Source organism: Liolophura sinensis, chromosome 12, assembly GCF_032854445.1.
Source record: "Liolophura sinensis isolate JHLJ2023 chromosome 12, CUHK_Ljap_v2, whole genome shotgun sequence".
NCBI lineage: Eukaryota > Metazoa > Mollusca > Polyplacophora > Chitonida > Chitonidae > Liolophura > Liolophura sinensis.
Genome location: NC_088306.1, coordinates 25,528,992 through 25,536,101, shown reverse-complemented (window position 1 = coordinate 25,536,101; position 7,110 = coordinate 25,528,992).

Here is a 7,110-nt window from a genome sequence, read left to right as displayed (position 1 = left end):
CTGTCATTGTATTATATAACCAGGTAGGAATTTCTTTCCTGATTAAAATGTTAAATAAAAAAAAAAAAAATTTTTTTATACACATAATAAAAGTCAAAATAATGTGAAAACTCAACCAGCTCGTTTCCATGCCAATGGGTTTTCTTGTGCAGTGGGGTGCCTTGAGGGGGCAGAGTATTTATGTGCAGTGGGGTGTCTTGAGAGGGCGGAGTATTATTTATTATTCATAAGGTAATAATGTCCTCTGTTATTTGTTTATGAATGTTCTGCTCTTATTGTGAATGTCCTGTGAATGTTCATGATATTGTATAAGAGCGTCCTGGTGGTCAACATATTATTGGTATGAACACAGGCAATTCAACCAAATGTACACCACCTATTCAGATGTGCTGTTTTGTATCGCAGGCTGCCCCCAGCATCACAAAGCTGCCTTAGACTTAAGATGTCAGATTTAGTGTTGACTTCAATACACTTTTTAGTGATAAAATTGTGACTTGCCTTGAGAAGTTTTATGATTTTAATACTAAGAGCTGTCTGACACTGTCATGATAAAACTGAACAATGGCCTTCAAATCAAAGTTAAGGAATAATGCTGCAAGTTAAGACTAAATCAGACCTACATGTAAGTGTCACATGACTTTGGCCTTGTGATCTAGGAAGTTAATGAGGGTTATTTATTTAACTATTTGCCTGGTGTTTTACGCTGTACTCAAGAATATTTTCACTTGCACCATGGCGGCCAGCATTGGTGGGAGAAAACCGGGCACAGCCCGTGGGAAACCGAGGACAATCCGCAGGTTGCTGGCAGACCTTCCCACGTATGGCTGGAGGGGAAGCCAGCATGAACTGGACTTGAACTCACAGCGACCGGATTGGCGAGAGGCTCCTGGGTCATAAGCCTGTGCTACTGCGCTAACCAACTGAGCAAACTGAGCAATTAGGGTTATCAAGAAGGTAAACATGATGAAAAATTAAAGTAATGGTCGTGACGGATTTCATAGTTTCATTTTAGAAAGCATGCATGTTGTTTGGTTCACCCAATTTATTCTCTTCATTTATTCATGTTTACTTTTCATTTCAGTATAGTGTAAGATAACATTATGAATGGCTGGTAGTGGTGTTCCAATAAGTTGAGATCCAGGCTCAATCCTGAGTCCGGGCAAAAGAGGCTAGTACCGGAGACTTAAAAAATCGATTAGGGGCATTTTTTGTGAATAGTCCAAATAATTACCTTCACAAAATATCAGCCACATGTTACCTTCAAAATCAAAATCGGTAATAAAGCTCATAAAATTTGTATTGTAACTTTTTCAACATAAGAATCAATTTAGCACTGTTAACAGTACAGGTAGCAGTGTGATCTTTAGTGAATGGCAATAATTTTGAACTATTTTTTGGTAAATGCAGAAATTTTGATTTGGTTATAATGAATCTTTTGCGACAAATCTTCGGTATGGCCTCTTTAAAACCAGCAATGTGTGAAATTCATTGCTTCACTGATATGGGTGTTTAAGTGAGTAGTTCATCGCACTATACTGTGGCTGGGTTCGGCATCTTGTGTGGGTTTTCTGGCAAAGCAATCTGAATCGGATAACAATAGTATACTGGTTTGACCGCTGTCGGTGCAATGTAACACGCTGTCGCGTCCTGTCTGGTATCTTCGGTATTCTATTACATCACTGTAAATACACGTAACACATGCCTCAAACCGTGTCTGAAATCGGGTTATTGTGTCACTCTAAGCAAACAAACCATAATGCGCTGATGATGTCTTTTTTATTACGTATGCAATATTCCTGCTTTGCAAACTGATGTTGCTGACATTTGCATACAGGACTACAGTGTGAGGTTCTGAAATGTTCCAAATCTAGAATGATTTTGTAAATAATGTACATACAGCTTTAATAATGAAAATACTATGTATTGACCAGTATCCTTGAATGGAATTCGTTGTTGTGTAAGCATGAATTTCGCAACGTGTTACGTATTGTCTGTTTACTCATTCTCTTCACATTACGTTGAATTACCAGTATTTGTGATGTATAGGCCAAGACTGCATATATTGGGGTGTAGAGTAGCTGTTTATTACCTAACAGCTACTAACTAATTTTTATTTTTTAGTTACTTACTAATTATTATGTATCGTATATACATATCTTCTTAAAATTGTCATGTATATTCTTAAAACTTGGAGGGATTTGGTGGGAAAATGGATTAGGCTGATCCGGCGGATTCTTCGGTAATAGTATTTGTGTGTATGGTGGACTGCGGGATAACATCGCACTCAAGAATATTTGACTTATAGGATGGCAGTCGATCGTATGGGTGGTAAAAGACCAACGCCCTTCTACAATCATTTGGAACACATGACTGGTTCAGTTATAAACCGACAGCATTAATGTTGGCCCCGTGTCAAGTGCATGGCCTCTGGGTTATGGTGTCCTGTCTGGTGTCCATGTCATGATGGCTTCATTTGACAGTGTTGTGTTTGGACACCGTTTTTGCTGACAAGTAAGCACTGGAAATATAAACCGAAAAGCATGGTTAAACCCAAAAGGAAAAGTTCGATCAGTTTGGTCGAAATTTGTCCTGATGAATTCAATATTTCAATTGAACCAGTCAACAGACAAATTAATGTTCACTGAACGAGGAATTTTCCAGTATTCACTGTATTGGGTTTAAGTCCTTGAACATCCGGTCAGCGGGATAGTGCACTTCAGGTCTACCTCATGTTGGCTTCCTCTCGGGCACTACTTGGGAAGATCCGCAAGCAATCTGCGGATGATCGTTTTCCCCGGGCACTGTGCGATTTCCTCCCGCAATAATGCTGACCGGCCGTAGTATAATTGAAATATTCTGGAGAACGTAAAGTTTCACTCAAATCCCTGCATAGCCTTTTTCTTAAAACACTGACAGACGGATAAATTGACACAAACGTGCACATGCAAACATAATCTTGGCGGAGGTAAGTGGTGAAAAGAACGTTTGAAGCCTAGTTTACTACACGTGCTTCAAGCTAATCGATGAGTGTTTAAGCAAACATTTCCTGTCACGCCATGATCTGTGAGCTGAGATGAAATCTACACCGCTAATTCATTGCACCTGTGCAAGTCCTGACACCTGTCATCTTATGACTATCAGACCTTACCTTTCCCACGCAGTTAGTGCTTGGCCGTTGGTGTACGCGGTGCTGATGAGCGTAAAGGTGAGATAAAAGTGTGTGTAGCTGTACTATGTACATTCACAAAATATCTGTCTTAGATTTATTTATTTATGTATGTGATTGGAGTTGTACGCCGTGCTCAAGGATATTTCACTTATACGACGGCGGCCAGATTGTGGTTGGAGGGAACCGAACAGAGCCCGAGGGGAAAGCCACGACGATCTGAAGATTGCTGACAGGCCTTGCCACGTACGGCTGTCCTGTCCTAGATTGTATCGTCACTCTACATGAATCTTTATTATAATTGGGATTTCTGTAGATGCACAGTTGCTTATGTATATCAATCGGACTTGGACAGACTCCCCATTGCACCATAAACGTACCCCATTATCACACTGTTGTCCTAACCGTGGTTTAATTGCAACGTTTGGTTTCCTCTGTTCCATTCTTTCCACGATATATGTCCGAAATATTTGCGCAGATTCTGTAACGGGTGTCGAGTTGTCACAATACATAGGCCTATTAAGACGTAGCCTATACAGGTACAATGCTATACCTTCAAATGTATACATATGCGAAATTCCCAAAACTGATAAGTAAAAATCTGACAGGGCAAGAAACTGACACAAAAGCGTTTTGTATGGTGGCGTTTTGTATGGTGGCGTTTTGTATGGTGGCGTTTTGATATGACGACCAAAAAGAAGGATGATCGACCAGATCATACGAAGCGTTCTCTCCCACAATCCCCTAATTGTCCAATTGCGTCACTGTCTCCATCGACCATTGTTCCATCTCGTCATCGCATGTTGCTCCATCATCATGGCACGATGTTGCGACTGTCGACTATTAACTCTGTTCTGCTGTATGTTTTGGAGTACAATCACCTGAAAGAATGCTGTCACTCATGGGACTAAGGAGGAGGGGTGGTGGTGTCTAATTTGCTATTTTTTAAGCATTTACATGTATAGTTAGAACTACAACTGCGAAGCAGTTTCGACCAGGGTCCACGTTTATCGCTCTCGTAGTTATCACTGTACACTGTCAAACATGAGACAACTATATCTAAACGCACAACGCCTTTGGGAAGTCACTGACAGTGCAACAGAAACGGGCAAGCCAATAGATTGTATATCTGTCCATACGCCATCTAACTCAATGTTAAAGCAATTAGATAAACATGTAAAGCAATTAGATAAACATGTATTTATGAAGAAGAAAAAAACAACAAAAAATACAACAGAAAACAAAAAACAAAACAAAAACAAAACGGTGGTGTCATTTAAACGCTTCTAGCAAGAAAACTGTTATTCGTAGCTCAAATCCGGTGGCATGGTACGAAAAGAGCATGTCTTGGGCTACAATTTGGAGCAAGTTACACATGTCTAGCTACCATAGTTTCCTAGTTACACGTCATTGAAATTACGTAACTAAATTTAAAACTAAATTAAATTTCAGAACAATCCATTAACTGGTTCTTGAGAAGAAGATGATTAAACGGTTTCATATAAAATCCAATATGGCCGCCAAATCACGTGACATGAAAAAATCGGGCTCCGTAGTGCACAACTTCAGGTATTGGGGCTTTTTACGGCAAAATTTCAAGTCAATCGATCCAACGGCCTAGGCTGTATGTTGCTCACAAAATCGGTGGAATAATAATAATCCGAACGAACGCAATAGGTGTCCTGCAGGGCTACCTGCGTGGGCCCATGATAAAACCCTAACCCAACTCATTGACAAGAAGCCTTATTTCATTATCACAGTGTCATAGCTTTTGTAGTTTTACTATCTATTCCTTAGTATTTGTAATGCAGTTTATGTAGGTCACGCACCACCACACGGCGTATACAGGATACATGAGTACAACTGTTGAAAGACAGTATATGTTTGTTCAGCCATTGCCAACCTTTAAATATACACTTATCATCAAGCTTGAATGCCTGGCATTAACTCATTTAATTACACCTCCTGTCATTGGACTCGTAATATAAGAACAATGTTTCCGTGATATACAAAACACTTGAAAGGCTTATTTTGTTGAGGTTTTTTTCAGATGTACACGTTCATGGTGATAGCCCTGGGAGTTAGCTTCGGATTTTCATCGGCAGATGGAGACATCACATCCAGTATATGTGGATCTGGGATTAATCGTATTATGAACGGGACACACGGGCCAATAGAAAGTGTACCTAAAAACTGTTTTCTTCAGGGTTCTTGGGTCTATTGTAAAGGCGCCACATTCACATCTTTCCCAAGGAGGTTTCCTCTGAGCACGACATGCATAGTTATACAGTCCGGTGTGTTAAAGGGACTCGACGCAGACGATTTGGGGTACCTGCCAAATCTGCAGACGCTAGGCTTTGTGACAGCACCTCTCGAGAAACTGTCAGGTACATTTGGGAAGGAAGGGAGATTACAAAATCTAATCTTTAGGGAGACTGGTCTGACATCGCTTCCAACCTTGGCGGGAACTGTGAAACAACTAGAGATATCGAGAGGCAATCTGCAACGTTTTGATTCATCACCGTTGGCAGGGTCATATCTAACAATATTAAACATTTCGAACAACCCTTTGTCCAGCCTGGATACAAATCTTCTCAGCCAATTACCTATAACGTTACGTTCTTTGGACCTTGTGGGTTGTCCAGTAGGAACGCTCGTCTCAGGAACTTTTCCGAATTTACCGAACTTGAAATTGCTGAGGATAAGCAGCCAAACTGTCGGCAAGAGAGCGTTCCTGGGCCTTTCTGGCGTGGAATCCTTTAAAATCAACACATGTCGGATAAGTTCCTACGCTTTTGAAGATTTGAAAAAAGTCGATTCCTTAGATTTGAGTAACTGCTGTTCAGTCGGCTCAAAATCTTTGGTTTTGGAAAAATATGCGTTCAGCGGAATGGAAAACCTTGTTACCCTGATACTGGATAACTCTGGGATCACGCAGATACCGACAAAAGCATTTTCTGGTTTGTCCAGCATCCAGTCCATCAGAATCCGCTACAATCCTTTGAGTTACATCATGCAGGGGGCGTTCGACGGCTTGACCTCGCTCCGAGAAGTTCTCTTGTCTGACGTCATTGTTCAAGAACCTCAACGCTTTGTGCTTATGGGTGACAACACGTTTAGCTACGCGGGTCTTCCAAACTTAGCCGTGTTGGATATAAGCAGCCTTCGCCTGTGGAACATCACCCCTCCAACATTTATGGACTTGCCGAGTCTGGAGGCGGTGTATTTTAACTCGAATCTCCTGCATTTTCTGATAAACGGAACCTTGTCAAAGTTACCAAATCTTCAGAGTGTTCGACTGTAAGTATCTCCGTGCATTTGACTGATAATAGACTTGTATGTAACCGGTAGATGATTTGCTCGAGTTTGACTACAGAATTAGGAACACTTTATAACACAGGATGGGCCCTAGAGTAGCCTACCTCATGTCTGCGGTTATCATTTAGTTTATAGGTTTATTTAACTGACTGGTGTTCAGTTCCGTTTTTTATTTTTTCCTAATTCGCACCAGTTTATGGATGAAGCAAGCCTGACAAAGTTCATAGAAAGCCAGGTACCTGACAAATCAACTGTTTTCGAAAATGGAAACCGGGCACAGCCCGGGGGAAACCTACGACCATCCGCAGGTTGCTGGCAGACCTTCCCATGTACAGCTGGATTTGAACCTGCGATCTCATTAACTCTGAAAATATCGACAAAAACCATTATTCCTCTCGGTAAGCGGAAGCCTTTCATTCTGAAATATCACGGATTTTCTTGAATCGAGGAAGCAAAAATCCAAATGAACTTTGAGATTTATGCTAGTAAGAGCTAGACGTATTTTGATAAAGTGACAAAAGGGCTGCTTTTTATGTTTGTAAAAGCTTGTGGCGAAAAAAATTTGCTAACCTGTCATGGTACTGCATACTTTCATATATACCACGTGGTTTACGCCTAGAGCGGTA